We start from the raw sequence: 20958 nt of genomic DNA on the forward strand, positions 1-20958 counted from the left end.
GAATTACTTCTATCAATATTACTCATGACAACAAGGGCTGCAGGATCAGACTCAGTGTACTGACTCGTGTATAATTAGGTCCTGATCCAAAGGCCATTGAAGTCAGTGGAAAGATTCCTATTGATTTTAATGGACTTTGGATCAGGGCAATACTGCTGGGAAGCTGCAGAAAATCCCTCAATTTATTTTTATTAGGAGCAACTTATAGGTCTGTAAATATCCCACTCTTCCTCTTCTCCTGTGTGCTAGCTTCTTGCCAGTCTCTACAATTTCTTTCTTGTTCAAATACTGCTGTTAAATGGTCACAGTGATTACACAGGTCAAGCCATCTACCATATCTATCTATTTTGGGGGTTTCTATTGCGCCCATCATTGTAGTATCTAAGTGCTTCACAGGTTGATTGTCTTAATCTTCTGGACACCATACTACTATGGCTTAGTCGTTATTCTAAAAAACTTGTTTTGTTTTTGTTATTTTGTTTTTTATGTTTGGAAATAAAAATCTGCGAAATCTTTTTTCAGGATCTGTCTGCAAAGACCTTTCACGTTTTTTTTCATATACAAAAGGGCATTTCATTGTGCCTCTATCTTACCTTTCACACTTTGTACTTAGAAATACAGATCTCAGGCTTAAGTAACCTTAGGTATTTTAAATTCTGACCCTTCACCAATTTAACGCAGGGAAGCAGGGATCTTCTTTGAACATCAAATTAAAAAAAATAGAAGAGAAGAGGTAAAAAACACCAGGCTGTATGAAAAAATCCAATAGGATTTAAAAGAGAATGTTATGTTTCTATAGAATTTTTTAATCAACCTATAGAATTCTATAACAAGGATATAATTCTCTATTAAATTCTATACATTGGTTTTAAAATTCTATGGAAGGGGTATCATCCGTGTAACCATCCGGTGTTGGGGCTCGGCCCTCTCAGGCGCAGCTGGGAGCCAGGGCGCCTCACTACAGACGGCAAAGAGTTCCTGGTTCCGGCCCTTCAGCAGAGGTTAAACAAACAAATAGTCGATAAGCCCAGGCCCTGGGTCAGTGCGGGGCAATAAGCAGTTCAAAGCTCAGGCCCTTCAGCAGGGGCTGAGCAAACAAATAGTCTCTAAGCTCAGGCCCTGGGTCAGGGCGGGACAATAAGCAGTTCAGAGCTCAGGCCCTTCAGCAGAGGCTGAGCAGACAAATAGTCTCTTAGTCTACGAGAACGGCCTCCTCAGGCCAGTGAGAGGGGGAGTCTGCCACCCTTGGACGGGTGGCAGGGGGAACGCAGGCTCTCCCACTCCACTGCGTCCCGGCCTGGGGCCCTAGCAGCGGCCAAGAGTCGCTGCTGTCAGTGGGGATCCTGGCCGCAACACACTGACATTGGTTCAGGCTTTTCGGGAGCCGAACCTGGGTCGGCTACCCCTGGGCCACTTCCGACCTCCCCCTCTCTAGGTACCTGTGTCTCACCGGCGTCTTCCGGTGGGTCCCAGACCATGGGTTCCTCAGGATACCGGGCACAGGGAAGCTCAGGCAGCTCCTCAGGATACCGGGCACGGAGCAGTCTTGGCAGTCCTCCTTAGGATACTGGGCACAGGGCAGACTCGGCCAGTCCTCCTTAGGATACTGGGCACAGGGCAGACTCGGCCAGTCCTCCTTAGGATACTGGGCACAGGGCAGGCTCGGCCCGTCCTCCTCAGGATACCGGGCATGGGGCAGACTCGGCCAGTCCTCCTTAGGATACTGGGCACAGGGCAGACTCGGCCAGTCCTCCTCAGGATACTGGGCACAGGGCAGACTCAGCCAGTCCTCCTCAGGATACCGGGCACGGGGAAGCTCAGGCAGCTCCTCAGGATACCGGGCACGGGGCAGGCTTGGCCTGTCCTCCTCAGGATACCAGGCACGGGGAAGCTCAGGCCGGGCGGGAGCTCAGCCACCCGTGTCTGGTCTCTTCGGCTGCTGGCCTCCAAGTGAGCGCCGGGGATGTGCTTTTATACTTCCTGTCCTGCCCCTTGACTTCCGGGGGGCGGGAATGGACGGCGGTGGCTCCACCCACGTTGGAGGCTGCAGGGGCTCGGCTCTCTCAGGCGCAGCTGGGAGCCAGGGCACCTCACTACAATCCTCTATTAAATCCCATAACACGCTTCAAATGATTTCAATAAATCTTACTGGTTTCATCTCTACTGCATTCTATAGGTTATAGATGTGGATCCTTCAAAACTTTCAGTAAGAGCTAGCCTGCCTGCCTTATTTATTTTAACATCACAAAGTCTGTGGAAGCATTACATTTAGTAACACCCAAGAGTATAACCTCTACCATTCAAACTGTTTCTTTGAAAATTACCTCTGCAAGCCAAAGAAAAGATCAGACAGAATGATTTATTTTTGTGTTCCTAATCCTTGCCCTTTTACTTCTCCTTCCTGAATTAATTCCACTGTAGCTACCTTGTGAGTTGGACATGTGAGGTATCCAGCAACTCACAGGATCAGACCCATGGTCATCATTTTAACCATCTGAAGATCTGTTGGACAAATCCTGATTGATGCACACTCAGCATTTGCAGAGACCTACCAAAACTCTGCAGCCTGCCCAGGCTTCGCACCCAGAGAGCAATATTGCATGCACTCATGAAGTGGGAGCCGGGCTTTCCTCACCAACAGCCAGCATGCTGTCAGCAGCTGCTGCTCTCCATCCCTGGTAGTGGAATCCAAGACTCTCTTCTCCCCATGCTATGTATTGCTAGAGAGTTGCCAGGAAGTGACACTGCAGTGAAAAAATGCCACCCCCTGCATCCCTGAGCATCACCTAGCTGACAGCAAGGAGTCTAAGTTGGACAGACAGTGAGAAGACCAAGTGGTGCCCTTTCCCTGAGTACGAGCTAACAGTTCTGAATGGCAGGAAACAGCCCATCGACCAACAAACAAATGGGTTCAGAGGCCAGAACCACAGACTCCTCCAATACCATTCACACCACTTCTACCAGATAACATTTTGGGGACCACACTTTCCTTGAGGCTCTTGTCTCTCTGTATAGGCTGCTCCGGTTTATTGCAACTCCAAAGCTGCAGTAGCTTCTGTAGGACATCTGCAGGGGAAACTTGGGGGCTGAAACCTGTGGAAGGCTTGTCAGGGTAGTGTGAAGCTTATCTCTGCTTTAGCGGGACTCACCCATTGAATGGATAAGTGGCTGCTGCATGGCTGAGAAGCTGCTCCATACTGTGCTCACCTGACCATTCCCAGGATCATTTAGGGTGGCTGTAGTTACTCTGAGGGAGTAAGGGGTCTGAGTGCCCATCAGGATTCAGCCCTCTTTGTCAGTCTAATGAAAAATATAAATCCCTCCCCCACATCTTTATTTCCTTATTGGAAAAGGCTACCTTTTTAAACTGTTGTTTTGTCCAGGGCCGGCGCTTTCATTTAGGCGGCCTAGGCAATCGCTTAGGGCACCAGGATTATTGGTGGGTGGTGTTTTGCCAGAGGGGATGGCAGGCGGCTCTGGTGGAGCTGCCGCAGTCGTGGCTGCGGACAGTCGGCTGCTCGCGCGGCTCCGGTGGACCTCCCGCAGGCACAACTGTGGCAGCTCTACCGGAGCTGCAGGAGCAGCGCGCGGGGCGGCGAAATTGCAGTGCGTCTAGGGCGCTAAAACCCCTAGCACCAGTCCTGGTTCTGTCAAGGACTCTCACAACAAAAACAAAGAAGCACTTAGTGTAATTTTGGTGGCAGGCCAACCCTTACCTGACACTAATGGGCATTATGTTATTGAGGGTACCATTTTTTGTGTGAGATCTCTCCTTTGTCAATAAAGATCCCTGGCACATTTTAAAATTTATAGAGATGCTTGTCTCAGTGGGAGCAGGGGAAGGAAATAGCTGCAAGGCTCAAATATTTCTCCCTACTTGTTGTGTTGAAGTGCCAGGTCTACCCTCCCAACCCCTACGTAGAACAAGCTGTAGAACCTGTCCACCGTCTTACAGATACAGTGAGAGACAGGACCATCTGTGCCAAGGCCCCATCCCATATGGGCTCTGTGTCCTGACAACTCTTCCTCTTACTCCCTGGCAATATACACCTCTACCTTGATATAACGCTGTCCTCAGGAGCCGAAAAATCTTACCGCATTATAGGTGAAACTACATTATATCGAACTTGCTTTGATCCACTGGAATGCGCAGCCCCGCCTCCCCCCCCCGCCCGCCCGCCACGGAGCACTGCTTTACTGCATTATATCCGAATTTGTTTTATATCGGGTCACGTTATATTGAGGTCAAGGTGTAACTGTATTGCAACCATGAAGCTGTGGTTTCTTCTACTGGTGGCTGTCCAAAGTGCTCCACTCAAAGAGGGATTTCAATCACAGTGTGGAGGATCCAGAAAGTTAATATAACTTGAGGATATATTAATTTTCCTGAAGAATCTTTGCAGGGCTGTTGACAGCCCACTCATTTCCATCTTGTTGATACTCACGAATCCCTAGACTAACAAAGTGTTCTGCTTGAGGTCTGGACAATAGGAAGAACTCTGCTAGACAGATGGCCGACTCCCCTGTTGCCATGTGAGAAAGGTGTGACCCATACACAGAGGGGACTTTCTGCCTAAAAAGTCATGGGGCACAGTTGCACCCAGTGTCTTGCCCAAATTCACAGATTTATATCTTGCAATTACCCAATTGGATGAGTTACTGTTTCCTTCTATACTCTACCTCCAAAATATCCTATTATATAATGTACTGCTGCTGAAAGGCTGTGATTTATTATATATGTTTTTTTTTTACCACAAAGGTTGCCTGCATTTTATTAGTAAGAGAATTAATGGCTAAATATATGTAAAACTGAATTGAGGAGAAATATTCACAGAGTGAACCTTGCAGATATTTCCTTCCCCTGCTCCCATTGAGACAAGCATCCCTATAACTTGTGCCAGGGATCTTTATTGACAAAGGAGAGATCTCACTGAGTTGAAGATTCTGTCATTCATTTGCAAAGATTTGGAGTGATCCCTAGCATCTAAAGCAAAGAAGCCAATGCAGCAAAATGCCCTACTTTCAGTGTTTTTCTAGACCGAACACAGAAACCTCATGACTTTTCAGGAAAGCAAAGGAGAATGAGATTCTAGACATTTTTCTTTAATGGGGAATTATTGGAAATTTTTGCCTCTAGAAATAATATGTTACTGGTTTAGGATTTCAGCCACTTTTTCAAAAAAACCTTTTCAGTTCACCTTAAACTTAAAAAAAACCAAACACTTAAGACAATGTGAAAAATGTTTGTGGTTAGCTTAGCCAGAAGGTGAGCAACAACATAGCAAAAACAGAGATCTTGGATTGTGTGCAACTAAATGCAAATGTGTTTGGCTAGCTACAGAAGATATTTTAGATAGCCCTGTTAATATCTATCATAAAGCAGAGAAAGAAACAAGCTAAATAGTTCTTCTCCTCCTCAGGGAATCTCAAAGCATTACTTCAGATTTCAAAGCCAAAGATAATAGAAAATAGAATTTCCAGCTTTTCCTGTGGCACATATCAAAAATAAATCTCATTTTGATAGCTGGAGAGTTTGAACTTTCTGCAAAGATATGTGCATTTGGTACAACGCAAATGATATTTTAGAATAGGGCAGAGATTTTTGTTTTTAAGTAATATTTTGAGTTGATTTATCAATTTGCATTTGAGGGCTTTAGTTTTGTTCTGTTTTTGTTTTGTTTTTTAAAAGTATTTATGAAATAAAATAGAATGTCAAAAAGTGTCATTGGTTCCTTGGTTTATTTAGCATAAAACTGGAGCCACATGCATGATATCTCTTCAGGATGCTGGGGTCTGATCCTGTTTCTATTAAATACAATGATGATGCTCCCTTTGACTTCAGCGTGAGCAGGATCACATCTGCAAGCTCTGCATCCAGGAATAATGGGTCTGTACTTTGTGACATGACACAAGAAGTAGAAAGTGTGATAAAAGAAAAAGAGGATGAGCATATCGTCCTCAGTACCATTAAATACTTTTGCTTAAATGTGTTAATGAGATGACATTGGCATCATCTATGCAAGAAAAACTGTACTTTTACAATTACTATTTATTATTTTTATTGCAATAGCACCTTCAAGTTTTAGTCATGGACCAGTGCCCCATATGGTGAGGCTGTACAAACAGAGTAGAAAAGTCTAAGTTTTGCAAGAAACATCATGGAAGTTTGAAAATCTAATAAGAATTTAGTCTTCTGTACCAATACTTTTCTTCTCTGGCTTTGAGTACTTCAGCAAATATCAGAAAGGGGAAAAAAAAGATCTTTTTGTTAAAAAAAAATGTTCCCTTTTCTTCTGCATGCTTTAGTCATAACATATTCTGCGTCATGCAGCAATATCAGAGTCGTTGTGATTATGCATCTGAGACAGATGAAACAGACAATGAATAAACTATGAAAGACTTGCTAGGTTTATGGAATATGTAAAAGATGGGGAGTGGGATCAAATTTGGTGTGAGATTGAACAAACAAGAAATTCTTTCAAAATAACTCTTTCCCCTTTAAATTCCAGAATGCCTAATATCCTTTTATTAGTAGATTATATAGACTTTTTCATTACCTGTATTTTTCAATGTACAAAAGTATTATCTTTTATTAAATGCCTGCTAGAGGTTTAGAACTCTTATTTTGCACCTGTGCTCTGTTAATCTTCTCTGCTAGATCTTTAGCATTTTTTCAACAGTGGTGGTTCTTTGTTCTCATCTAACATCTTTGATGAGACCAAATCCAACTTTGATTCAAATTTAGATTCAATAGCTGCTAGAATTGTGTCTAGTAAAACTTTTGAAGTCACCTCTATTACCATTTGTTTAGGGGTAAATCTCTGATCAGCTAATTGAATTGCTGCAAAAGAAATAATGGCTAGCAGAGACTGCAAAAGGGATTGGGAAGAGAGAGAGAACCTAATCCCTTTTGTTGTCAGAATATGAATTTTTCTATCACTCCTCCCTCTCGGACCTTCTGTCTTCTTTTAGGAGACATAAATGAAAAGCAAAGAAGATTCCATAAAGCATTTAAAAATTAAAAAAAAAACAAATCAGAATTTATAATTAAGGATTTAAATGAGAAAAAATCCTCAAAATAGGAAAACTATATGGTGAGCTGTGCTGGGAAATCCACCTCAGAATATAACCAGGGAGAAGTTGACTATTATGAATACACAAATATTGATTAGCAATCCATAAACAATGTGGCAAAGATAAAAAATAGTTCTCTACTTCTTTAAAGTCACCTCCAAATATACAGTTAATCAAAATGCAGTTACACACTTCTTTAAAAAAAATGTAGGATATTGACAAACACAAAAATTTCCATTCAGGACTCTGACTTTTTGCAAAACTCTTTAAATTTCATGTGCCAAACCTACCACCTTCTCATATATAGGACAATGCAGTCAAAACAAAATTATCAAACTAAATTGTTTAAAGTTGTTCAGAAAATACATTCCAGGCTTTTTACAGATCTCTCACTAGATCTTAGCCTTTATTCTCAGTCTTCTCAATCATAGAGTTATAGTCATCTTAGTTATACTGACATAAACCTGATTCTCCACTCCATTAAGCCTTGTCTAGACTAGAAGAAAAGATGCTTTTGAGTTAGCTCAGTTGAGAGAGTTTACCTCAATTGAAAATCCCAGTTAACACCAATGTAGACACAGTTTAACAGCTTTAGCTTGATTTTTAGCAGGTCAAGTTAGAAGTTAGGCAAGGCCTAAGCCAGTAGAATTGTCCAAAAAGTTCTTTGAATGTGTTGAGGACAACATCTTGTTTCAGAGTGTGGAAAAAGTAACCAAGGTTAGCCATTTTAGACTTGTTTCTAACAAACAGGGAAGAATTGGTTGCAAATCTGAGGGAGGAAGGCAACTTGGGTGAAAGTGATCGTGAAATGATAGATGATGTGATTCTAAACGTAAGCGGAGTCAGGATAAGCTCTACCCTGACATCTGGTGGTGAATTATGGGGAGTGTGCAAAGGAATTTCAAGTATTTGCATTGGCACACCCACCCCACCTAGCATAGCCCACAGCAGCCTGGGATGGTTATTCTGACAGCTCTGGGATCCCCAATTTCTTTGTTATTGGGGCAGGAGGAATAAAGTGTTGTCACCCTGATTATGTGAATAAGGAACTATGAGACTGCTTTATGACAGAGATGTCTCAATATCAGTTAAGTAGCACTTGCTAGACAAAGGAAATGGGTGCCAAAATCCATTGAAATGAGAGAGGTTGAGGACTGGTGTGTGTACTTTATGGTATGGGCCCCTTTTGAGGGCCTGGAACACCAATTGCACATCCTCCTTTCTCCACTGTTGAAGAGTAGAGCTAATTTTGATTCCATTAGGAGTCCATCCGGAGGCTGCTGAGCTGAATTCACTTTGGGTCAATGGTGCACCAGCACCGGGGCTCCCCTACTACAAGCTGAAATCACTAAGAGCTGAAATCACTAAAAGAGCTAAGCTTACTGAGCTGAGATCACTGAGTGCTGTGTTAACTAGTGGGGGAGCCTGAAGATCTATCGCTAAGCTGCTAGCAGAGTGGAACAGTTTGCAGCATGTTGGAGCAGTGAGTGGAGTGGAGCAGTTTGCGGGGACAGCTGGAGTGGCTCATGAGTCGGCTGGAGGAGCGGCACAGCTGGTGTAGTGGAGCTAGTCGTGGTAAAGCCTGCAGCAGAACTCCACAGAGAGGCAGAGCAGTTGGCCCTGGCCCGCATAAGGTGCCCTTTAACACCCTGTGTGTGCCCTCCCCATTTCCACCCAGGCTGGGGGGGTAAAACTCTGCAGATAAACTTTTGAATTCTGGGGTGGCACTGACCAGAGACTTTGGGGTTATTGGACTTTGGGGTGATTGGAGTTAAGACCCTAAGGGGGAAAGGACATTGCCAAACGTACTTGGAGGTGGGTTTTAGCTTATGGTTGTGTTATAATCCTGTTTGTGGTGTTTCTCCAACGTGATGCCGCATTGTTTCCCTCCTTTATTAAAAGGATTTTGCTACACTCAGACTCCGTGCTTGTGAGTGGGGAAGTATTGCCTCCTAGAGACGCCTGGGGGGGTGGTATGTAATTGTCCCAGGTCACTGGGTGGGGGTTCGAGCTGGTTTTGCATTGTGTTATTGAAACGGAACCCCTGGATACTGAACCCGGCCCTTGTTCTGCCAACTCAGAGGGGCACAAGGGTTACATAAGGAAAGGGAGGAGTCAGAGCATCAGAATAAAGGCAATAGACTTTAAAAAAGCAGACTTTAACAAACTCTGAGAACTGTTAGGTAAAGTTCCATGGAAGAAAATCTCAGGGAAAAAGGAATTAGGAGAGCTTGGCTGTTTCTCAGAGACAATATTTAAGCAGGGCCAGCTCCAGGCCCCAGCGCGCCAAGCGTGTGCTTGGGGCAGCATGCCGCAGGGGGCGTTCTGCCAGTTGCCGGGAGGGCAGCAGGCGGCTCTGGTGGACCTCCCGCAGGCATGCCTGCGGAGGGTCCTCTGGTCCCGCCGCTCCAGTGGAGCATCTGCAGGCACACCTGCGGGAGGTCCACCGCGGCTCCAGTGGAGCATCCACAGGCACGCCTGTGGGAGGTCCAGCGGAGCCACGGGACCAGCGGACTCTCCACAGGCACACGCCTGCGGGAGGTCCACCGGAGCCACGGGACTGGCGAGCGGCAGAGCACTCCCCACAGCTTGCCGCCATGCTTGGGGTGGCGAAATGGCTAGAGCCGGCCCTGATTTAAGGCACAAGAGCAAACTATCCTGATGCAAAGGAAACATAGGCAGATTAGTAGGAGGTCAGTATAGCTGCATCTGGTGTTCTTTAATTACCTGAAAATCAAAAAGGAATCCTACAAAAGATGAAAATGTGGAAAAATTTCTAGAGAGGAGTACAAAAGAATAGCACAAGCATATATGGAGAAAATCTAAAAGACTAAGGGCTAGTCTACACTAGAAGTGCTATAGCGGTGCAGCTGCACCGCTGTAACACATCTGATGAAGATGCTCTATGCCAATGGGAGAGAGCTCTCCCATTAGCATAATAAAACCACCTTCGCAAGAGGCAGTAGCTACATCAGTGGAAGAGTTTATCATAGTGCTGTCCACACTGACGCTTAAGTTGATGTAACTTATGTCACTCAGGGTGGTGGCGTATTCACACCCCTGAGTGACATAAGTTATACCGACATAACCTGTAGCATAGACAAGCCCTAAGGCACAAAATGATTTTCATCTAGCAAAGACATAGAAGGCAATAAGAGGAATTTCTATGAATTCATTAGGAGCAAGAGAAAGATGAAGAGTGTAGGTGCACTACTTAGTGGGGAAGAAGAGCCAAGAAGGCTGAGATGTTTATTATATACTCTGCTTCAGTCTTCACTAAAAAAGTTAATTGTGACCAGATGCTTAACACAATTAGTATAATAACAAGAGAAAAGGAACACAAGCCAAAATAAGGAAAGAATTGGTTAAAGAATATTTAGATAAATTGGGTGTATTCAGGTCAGCATGGCCTGACAAAATTCACCTTAAGATATTTTAGGAGCTAGCTGAAGCAATCTCTGAACCTTTTGTGGTTCTCTTTGCGAACTCATGGAGTACGGGTGAAGTTCCAGACAACTGGAGAAGGGCAAACATAGTACCTATCTTTAAAAAAAGGAACAAAAAATACCCAAGGAATTAAAGGCTAGTCAGCCTAAATTCAATACCTAGAAAGATACTGGAACAAGTTGTTAAGCAATCAGTTTGTAAGTTCCTAGAGGCTACTAGGGTCATATGTAATAGCCAATGTGATGGGTTTGGTCACAGAGATCCCCTTGGGACTGTCACCTGATGTGCTGAAATTACCTCTGACAATCCTTGGGACAAATCATGCCAAATCAGCCTAATTTCCTCATTTGACAGGATTACTGGCCTACTAGGTGGGAGGAAGCAGTAGAAATGATTTATCTTGATTTTAATAAAGTTTTGACACAGTCCCACATGACATTCTCATAAGCAAACTAAGGAAATGTGATCTAGTATAAAGTGGGTACATAACTGATTGGAAAATTGTACTTATAAAGTAGCTATCAATGGTTTGCTGTCAAATTTGGAGGACATATCTAGTAGGGTCCTGGAGGGGGTCTGTCCTGGGTCTGGTATATTCAGTATTTTCATTAATGACTTGGATAACAGAGTGGAGAATATGCTTAAAATCTGCAGACAACACCAGGCTGGGACAGGTTGTCAGCACTTTGCAGAACAGGATTAGAAGTCAAAGGGACCTTGGCAAATTGAAGAATTGGTCTGAAATCACCAAGATGAAATTCAATAGGGATCAGTGCAAAGTACTTCACTTAGGAAGGAAATATCACATGCACAAGGATAAAGCTGGGAATAACTGACTAGCCAGTAGCACTGATGAAAAGGATCTGGGGGTTACAGTGGATCACAGATTGGTTATAGGACAACAGTGTGATGCATTTGTGAAAAAGGCTAATATAATTCAGGGTGTATTAACAGGAGTGTCGAGACACAAGACATGGGAAGTCATTGTCATACTCTCCTTGGCACTGGTGAAGCTTCAGCTTCAGTACTGTGTCCAGTTTTGGGCATCAAACTTTAAGAAAGATGTTGACATATTAGAGAAAGTCCAGAGACGAGCAACAAAAATGATAAAAAGTTTAGAAAACCTGACCTATAAGAAAAGATTGAAAAAAATTGATTATGTTTAATCTGGAGAAAAGAAGACTGAGGGAGTAACTGATAATAGTCTTCAAATATACTAAGGGCTGTTATAAAGAGGATGGTGATCATAGACTCATAGACTCTAGGACTGGAAGGGACCTCGAGAGGTCATCGAGTCCAATCCCCTGCCCTCATGGCAGGACCAAATACTGTCTAGACCATCCCTAATAGACATTTATCTAACCTACTCTTAAATATCTCCAGAGATGGAGATTCCACAACTTCCCTAGGCAATCTATTCCAGTGTTTAACTACCCTGACAGTTAGGAACTTTTTCCTTAATGTCCAACCTAAATCTCCCTTGCTGCAGTTTAAGCCCATTGCTTCTTGTTCTATCATTGGAGGCTAAGGTGAACAAGTTTTCTCCCTCCTCCTGATGACACCCTTTTAGATACCTGAAAACTGCTATCATGTCCCCTCTCAGTCTTCTCTTTTCCAAACTAAACAAACCCAATTCCTTCAGCCTTCCTTCATAGGTCATGTTCTCAAGACCTTTAATCATTCTTGTTGCTCTTCTCTGGACCCTCTCCAATTTCTCCACATCTTTCTTGAAATGCGGTGCCCAGAACTGGACACAATACTCCAGTTGAGGCCTAACCAGCGCAGAGTAAAGCGGAAGACTGACTTCTCGTGTCTTGTTTACAAACACACCTGTTAATGCATCCCAGAATCACGTTTGCTTTTTTTGCAACAGTATCACACTGTTGACTCATATTAAGCTTGTGGTCTACTATGACCCCTAGATCTCTTTCTGCCATACTCCTTCCTAGACAGTCTCTTCCCATTCTGTATGTGTGAAACTGATTGTTCCTTCCTAAGTGGAGCACTTTGCATTTATCTTTATTGAACTTCATCCTGTTTACCTCAGACCATTTCTCTAATTTGTCCAGATCATTTTGAATTTTGACCCTGTCCTCCAAAGCAGTTGCAATCCCTTCCAGTTTGGTATCGTCCGCAAACTTAATAAGCGTACTTTCTATGCCAAAATCTGAATCATTGATGAAGATATTGAACAGAGCCGGTCCCAAAACAGACCCCTGCGGAACCCCACTTGTTATACCTTTCCAGCAGGATTGGGAGCCATTAATAACTACTCTCTGAGTATGGTTATCCAGCCAGTTATGCACCCACCTTATAGTAGCTCCATCTAAATTGTACTTTCCTGGTTTATCTATAAGAATATCATGCGAGACCGTATCAAATGCCTTACTAAAGTCTAGGTATATCACATCCACCGCTTCTCCCTTATCCACAAGGCTCGTTATCCTATCAAAGAATGCTATCAGATTAGTTTGACACGATTTGTTCTTTACAAATCCATGCTGGCTATTCCCTATCACCTTACCACCTTCCAAGTGTTTGCAGATGATTTCTTTAATTACCTGCTCCATTATCTTCCCTGGCACAGAAGTTAAACTAACTGGTCTGTAGTTTCCTGGGTTGTTTTTATTTCCCTTTTTATAGATGGGCACTATATTTGCCCCCTTCCAGTCTTCTGGAATCTCCCCCGTCTCCCATGATTTCCCAAAGATAATAGCTAGAGGCTCAGATACCTCCTCTATTAACTCCTTGAGTATTCTAGGATGCATTTCATCAGACCCTGGTGACTTGCAGGCATCTAACTTTTCTAAGTGATTTTTTACTTGCTCTTTTTTTATTTTATCTTCTAAACCTACCCTCTTCCCGTAAGCATTCACTATATTAGACATTCCGTCAGACTTCTCAGTGAAGACCGAAACAAAGAAGTCATTAAGCATCTCTGCCATTTCCAAGTCTTCCGTTACTGTTTCCCCCTCCTCACTGAGCAGTGGGCCTACCCTGTCCTTGGTCTTCCTCTTGCTTCTAATGTATTGATAAAAAGTCTTCTTGTTTCCCTTAATTCCCATAGCTAGTTTGAGCTCATTTTGTGCCTTTACCTTTCTAATCTTGCCTCTGCATTCCTGTGTTATTTGCCTATATTCATCCTTTGTAATCTGACCTAGTTTCCATTTTTTATATGACGCCTTTTTATTTTGTAGGTCACGTAAGATCTCGTGGTTAAGCCAAGGTGGTCTTTTGCCACATTTTCTATCTTTCCTAACCATCGGAATAGCTTGCTTTTGGGCCCTTAATAGCGTCCCTTTGAAAAACTGCCAACTCTCCTCAGTTGTTTTTCCCCTCAGTCTTGATTCCCATGGGACCTTACCTATCAGCTCTCTGAGCTTACCAAAATCCGCCTTCCTGAAATCCATTGTCTCTATTTTGCTGTACTCCCTTCTACCCTTCCTTAGAATTGCAAACTCTATGATTTCATGATCACTTTCACCCAAGCTTCCTTCTACTTTCAAATTCTCAAGGTGTTCCTCCCTATTTGTTAAAATCAAGTCTAGAACAGCTTCCCCCCTAGTAGCTTTTTCAACTTTCTGAAATAAAAAGTTGTCTGCAATGCAGTCCAGGAACTTATTGGATAGTCTGTGCCCCGCGGTGTTATTTTCCCAACATATATCTGGATAGTTGAAGTCCCCATCACCACCAAATCTTGGGCTTTGGATGATTTTGTTAGTTGTTTGAAAAAAGCCTCATCCACTTCTTCCACCTGATTAGGTGGCCTGTAGTAGACTCCCAGCATGACATCACCCATGTTTTTTACTCCTTTTAGCCTAACCCAGAGACTCTCAACACTTCCATCTCCTATGTCCATCTCCACCTCAGTCCAAGTGTGTACATTTTTAATATATAAGGCAACACCTCCTCCCTTATTCCCCTGTCTATCCTTCCTGAGCAAACTATACCCATCCACACCAACATTCCAGTCGTGTGTATTATCCCACCAAGTTTCAGTAATGCCAACAATGTCATAGTTGTATTTATTTATTAGCACTTCCAGTTCTTCCTGCTTATTACCCATACTTCTTGCATTTGTATATAGGCATCTAAGATACTGGTTTGATCTTGCCTCCCAGCTTTGCCCTGACCCTCCTTTCTCTCTGCCATTATAGCCCATGCTCCTCCTGTTTCCAACCCATCTCCCAGGTCTTGTTCCCCACTTACCTGTGGGGTTTGCTCACCTGTCCCGTCGAACCTAGTTCAAAGCCCTCCTTACTAGGTTAGCTTCAATTGTTCTCCATGTCCACTAAAGTTAAGACAAGAAGTAATCTTTTTAATCTATAGCAAGGGAGATTTAGGTTAGATGTTAGGAAAATTTTTCCAACTGTTAGGATAGATAAGTACTGGAATAAGTTACCAAGGGAGTCTGCAAAATCCCTGTCATTGGAGATTTTTAAGAACAGGTTAGACAAACACTTTTCAGGGATGAGCTAGGTATACTTGCTTCAGCGTGCTGGGGTGAGGAAAGAGATGGTTGGTGACCTCTTGAAGTCCCTTCCAAACTACATTTCTATTGTTCTTTATCTATATCTGTAATTGTGTATATTTATCTATGATGCCAATCCTACAAACACTTATGCACATGCTTTATTTTATTCATAGGTGTAGTCCCTATGAAGAAGTCCTGTGAGTAAAGTTAAGTGTATGCATAAGTGTTTTCAGGCTACATTTTTATGTTGTACTCATCACCATGAGATCTGAGTGTAGGGTGACCAGACATCAAGTGTGAAAAATCGGGACAGGGCATGGGGGGTAATGGGAGCCTATATAAGAAAAAGACCCAAAAATCGGGACTGTCCCTATAAAATCGGAATATCTGGTCACCCTATCTGAGTGCCTAAGACAACTCTGTAGAATTTGATTCTGAGGCAGGTGGGGTATACTGAGACAGGAGATGTTGTCTTTTGGCCTTAGTCTTGGCTAGTTATAGAATGAAATATTTTATCCAACTGGTATTGATAATCAGCTACAAATTAACATTATCCACAGACAACAGGATTTAAAAAATCAGATGAACACAAAGCAGCACTCCCTACCATATTGAAGGGAGCTTTCACAAATCTGATTGTATCCCTAACAGATAATGTATACATTGGAGAGATAAAATACCCATGTTACATATGAGACAAACCATCCAATTCTACAGGCTGTAAACCACAGGCAGAATTTCTACCCACACACACAAACATATCCACTGCCACCACATCTAGACCCTAATGTCCACACAGCCAAAGAATTAGATACCAGAAATGTCAAATATATTGCCACTTTCACTGTGTAGCAATGGAGGTTTTCAGCTTCTGTGATTTTTAAAATATACAAGATAAGGTAACCCTGCAACCTTCAGTGGTTACTCTTCAAAAATTTTCTAATTGCTTTAGATTTAGGTTAATTTAATAATAAGTTTAGCTCTATGTTTGTTGTTTACCCTAAATGTTCCCTGAAATATATATAGGAAGTATATAATGCAAAATTTAGCAAATTATTAAAACAACTACTGTGTATTCTTTTTGTTTGAAAAATAATAAATACTGAAGTTTTGTGAGTTTGGCCTGACATTTTCCTTGAAAAGGGTAAGTGTCAATAATATTTACCTTATGGCAAGTTTGACAGTATTGACTTTTTAAAATAACAGTTTATTTTATGTAGCATTTTGGGATACTTTGGGCCAAACTCACTGCTGGCATAAGTGAGTACAGTGTCAGTGAGCGTTTCACTATTATAACAGTGGTAAATGTGGCCCTCAAATTCTGGGCTCAAGCCTTTCATTCCATAAAAGCTTATGCAAAGTACCAAAGCATCCAAAACTCAATCTGTCAACACAGAGCCTGGGTGCATTTTACATGGAATACGGCATTGAACAAATGAACAATCAGTTTTGTTATTCAAAATTATTACTGTACTACTGACTGAGTAATTATATGGTTCTTTCTGTCTTAGGTGCAATTCTACAATGAAATATATAGACTTGCTTCCCATGAGATCTTAGCTACCAACTCCTTGAGTTTGCTGAAGTCTGCCTTCTTGAAATCCATAGTCTTTATTTTGCTGGCTTCCCTCCTACCATTCCTTAAAATCATGAACTCTACCATTTCATAATCATTTTTACCAAAGCTGCCTTCTCCTTTCAAAATCTCAACCAGTTCCTCCCTATTTGTCAAAATCAAATCTAGAACAGCCTCTCCCCAGTAGCTTTCTCCACCTTCTGAAATAAAAAATTGTCTCAAGTACATTCCAAGAATTTGTTGGATAATCTGTGCCAGCTGTGTTGTTTTCTCAACGTATGTCTGGGTAGTTGATGTCCCCCATTATGACTAATTCCTGTGGTTTAGATGATTTTGTTAGTTACTTAAAAAAAGCCTCATCCACCTCTTCTTCCTGGTTAGGTGGTCTGTAGTAGACCCCTAGCATGACATCACTCTTGTTTTTACCCCTTTTATCCTTACCCAGAAACTTTCAACAAGCCTGTCTCCTATTTCCATCTACCATTTCCATCTCAACCTCAGTCCAAGTATATACATTTTTAATGTATAAGGTAATAAACACTTCATCCCTTTTTTCCCTGGCTGTCCTTCCTGAGCAAGTTGTACCCTTCTATACCAATATTCCAGTCATGCCGATTATCCCACCAAGTCTCTGTGATGCCAACTATGTCATAGTTGTGTTTATTTACTAGCATTTTGAGTTCTTCCTGCTTATTCCCTATACTTCTCGCATTAGTATACAGACATTTAAGATACTGATTTGATCCCTCCCCACCAGTTCTGTCTTGTCTCACCTTTATCCCTGATACAACAGCCCATACTCCTCCCAAATTCTGACTCTTTTCTCAGGTCTCCATGTTTTTGAGTGTGTGCAAACCAGTTCACTCCCTCCCTAATTAAAACATCTTTCAATGGCAAGATGATAAAAATGAAAGATCTATTACAATGGGAAGATTTCAGATGAACCCCAAAGGTCAGATGCACTCCAGGGCTTGTGCAACAGAAGCTGTCACATTCCAAGATATGAGACTCTGGTGGCAGTAAGACAGCCTAGTTTTTGCACAATAGGTGCAAAATATGTACTCAGTAAAATCTACCTGTTGGAAGGTTTATATCAGGTTAATATTAATGTGAAATATTTTAACAACAAACTTGTATATATAGATTTTGGTGCCCAATTTTTGGCACCAAAGTCTGAAAATTTTGGCCTAAATCTTCAGAAAGTAGGCTCAATCTGAGGAGGGAATCTTAAAGTTAGTTATATCATATCACATCCTATATTGTCTGTTTACTGGATTTTAATCCCCAGATATTTCAGTGGGTCTGTGACATGCTCTATTCACTGTGGCCTATCACTGCTGCAATTCCCATGCAAGAGCTTTAGTCTTGGAAATGCCTGCATCCATGGAACTCCAGAGATGACATACCAAGTGGTAAAGTGTGACAGAATGGACATTGCTAACATTTTTACTCTCATTTTTGTTGTATCCATTTAGCACTCAATTCTTTTACCTATACTGCTATTGACTAGCACATACTCACCCAAGTAGTCTTATTCAAGTTAATGGGATAACTCACATCAGTAAGTACAGTGGACTGTAAAATAGCGCAGTCAGTGTGCAGTGCGCTCACTACCCTCTTGATTGCGCAAATCATGAGCAGGACTATAAAAGCTTTGGGGAATGTATTCTCACCTGCAAGGTCTGAGTTTCCAGGACAGTAGTTTTTCTAACAATGTGAGACTTACACTATTTTAAATCCTTTTAGTCTGAAATTACTGGTCTTGGCAGCATACCCACTATATCTAAACTCCAGGAACACAACCATATGTCTTCTTTCCTTTATATTGCCTCTTGTGCCCTTCTACTGTGATTTTGCTTTCTTCTGCCTGGGTATCTGAGTCTATGTTCTTCACCCTTCCTTTGTTGGAAATCTCCTCTGTGTCTCATCCCATTCCCAGCAGGTCCCCTGTCTTACACTAGTGCCTTTCCACACTATTGTTTTGTCAGTTTCCCAACCTCTCTTGGGTAGATGACTTCTTTCCCACAGTGCTGTATTCCCTTCCTATCCCCTACTCCATTTGCTCCCCTCCCTACTGGCCTCTTCTTTCCTGATTAATATATCCATCCCCTTATCAGCTGTCTTGTTCCCATGCATCTGCTTCCTGGTCCCATTTCACTGCTCCTCTTTCTTTTAGGGCCTCCTTTCACTCTTCTGTCTGTCAAGAACCTCCACTGGCTTCTCTCCCAAGTCTTCAGTGCATTTGATCCCAGGGGAACTGGGACAGACATCAGGGAGAGCAAGTTTAAAAGAGGATGAACTGTTAAAATTTGAAGCCTGTAGTTAAGATAACCAGAGTTCTAACTAAACAGTGTATCCAGTCCTGAGCTTCCTACTCAGGGAAAGTCCACACTGAAGTCAGTGGGAGTTTTCTCTGGGTAAGGAATTCAGGTGCTAAATCATCACCGTATTTTTTTTTTTTAGGATTAAAACCAGCATGTACAGACTAGAACTTCCTTTGTTACAGAAAGACTTTTACAAAACTATATAAAACCCTTTCTTCAGTAAACTTCTCTTTGCTCTAAATGAGACTAATGATAACATTTATACACATGTATATGTATGTGTGCACATTTACATACTCATGGAGAAAAGAACAGAGACTGTACAAATATGAATACATATCATTACATATGATCAATTTTTGCTAATATGTTGATTATTCATGTAACACAACCTTTTACAGAGAATAGTGTAAAGTGTACAGCACTTTAAAAATCATAGTGATAAAGAAAAGACTGCAGACTTTATTTTTATGCCAGTTTTCCCTGTATCACATAAGTGGCCTCAGAAATGCTCATCTAACAGAATCAAGTGTTTGAAATTGTTAGTAGAAACAAAGGATCTTTTTAAATACCAGATTTGCATATCATTATAATATCTTAGAATGAAAACTAAGATCAAGATGTCTATTGAAATTTACCCAAGTGAAAACAACTCTTTGAATAGAACATGCAGTACATCATCTCCAAACAATGGGCTAAGAACAAAATAATGGGCTAGCATTTTTATAATTAATTTCTTAAGTGCTTTCATGAATATGAGGAAAGAATAATTGATCTGAAAATTCCTCATCAGCTTGTTAGATATCTATAAATTTTAAGATTGCTATTGTTGTTAAGTGTTGAATACTCAGAAGTGCAATTATTAAAGTTTTACATTAAAGATAGAACTGAGTGAAATTGATGAAAAATGTCACATTTATGCAAAATTTTTCTCCAGGACATTTTGCATGATTTTGAATCCCTCAAATATCATTTTACATAACATTTTGGAAGACTGGAAATTATTCATAATGAATCATGCAAAACTGGAAAGAAACAGTTTCACAGAAAAAAATGAACTTCTGGATGAAGAGGAGGTGATGCCTCACAAAAACCAAATTCTCTAGAGGATTAATCACAGGCTTGAGTGTCAGGACGGTCCTCCGAAGTTCTATTCCTTCTTCTTCCACTGGCTGGCCTTAATAAATACTGTGTACACATATAGCTCTTTACAAACATTTTTAAGTAGATGTCACATAACCCCATGGAGTAGGTAAATACAAATTATCTAGCTTTACAGATGATAAAACTAAGTCTAAGTTAACTATCCACGTTCAGACAACCAGTCAGCATCGGAACCACCATTAGAACCTTTGTTTTTAGATTCCAGACCTAGAGACCCAGTCCCATTCATTAGGTCATGCATTTTCAAAAAGTGACTGTCATTTGAGGTGCCTCAATTTTTGGGTGCCCAACTTGAAACACATTAAAAGAACTTGATTTGCAAAGGGCAGGTTCTCAGCACTTCTGCAACTCGGGCCTCTGTAAAGTATCTAAAATAAATGATGGTACCACAAATCACTCATCTCTCGGAAAGTTAGGCTATGTCTACACTAGTACTTTTGTCAGTAAAACTTTTGTCAGTCAGGCATGTGAAAAAAACACACCCTTGACCAATATAAGTTTCACTGACAAAAGTACCGGTGCGGACAGCGCTCTGTCAGCTGGAGATGCTCTCCTGCTGACATAGCTACCGCTGGTCATTGAAGGTGGTTTAATTATGCAGGCGAGAGAGCTCTCTCCCTCCAGCACAAGGAAGCTACATAGGAGACCTTCCAGCAGCACAGGTGAAGCAGTACAGCTGTGCTTCTGTAAGGTCTCTAGTGTAGATATAGTCTTAGTCCTTAACTATAGTGCTTGTCCCCAGATCTCATCCAGTCAAGTCACTTCACTGTAGCAAGTGACTTCTGAAATTTGCAGTGAAAAAAATCACTGTTCACAATTTCAACAATCCATGTATGCCTATAATTCTGCAAAAATTTTATATAATCACTCTGAACTTTATTAAGCACATGTGCAAATGT

The 20958-nt window shown here is 41.8% G+C and overlaps 1 protein-coding gene across 5 annotated transcripts in view; it reads left to right on the top strand.

The window, feature by feature from the left end:
- Positions 1-20958, top strand: part of SLC24A2 (solute carrier family 24 member 2) — a 199558-nt gene that overhangs the window by 109456 nt on the left and 69144 nt on the right. The gene's annotated exons all lie outside the window — the stretch shown is intronic.

Source organism: Gopherus flavomarginatus, chromosome 3 (genome assembly GCF_025201925.1).
Source record: "Gopherus flavomarginatus isolate rGopFla2 chromosome 3, rGopFla2.mat.asm, whole genome shotgun sequence".
Taxonomy (NCBI): domain Eukaryota; kingdom Metazoa; phylum Chordata; order Testudines; family Testudinidae; genus Gopherus; species Gopherus flavomarginatus.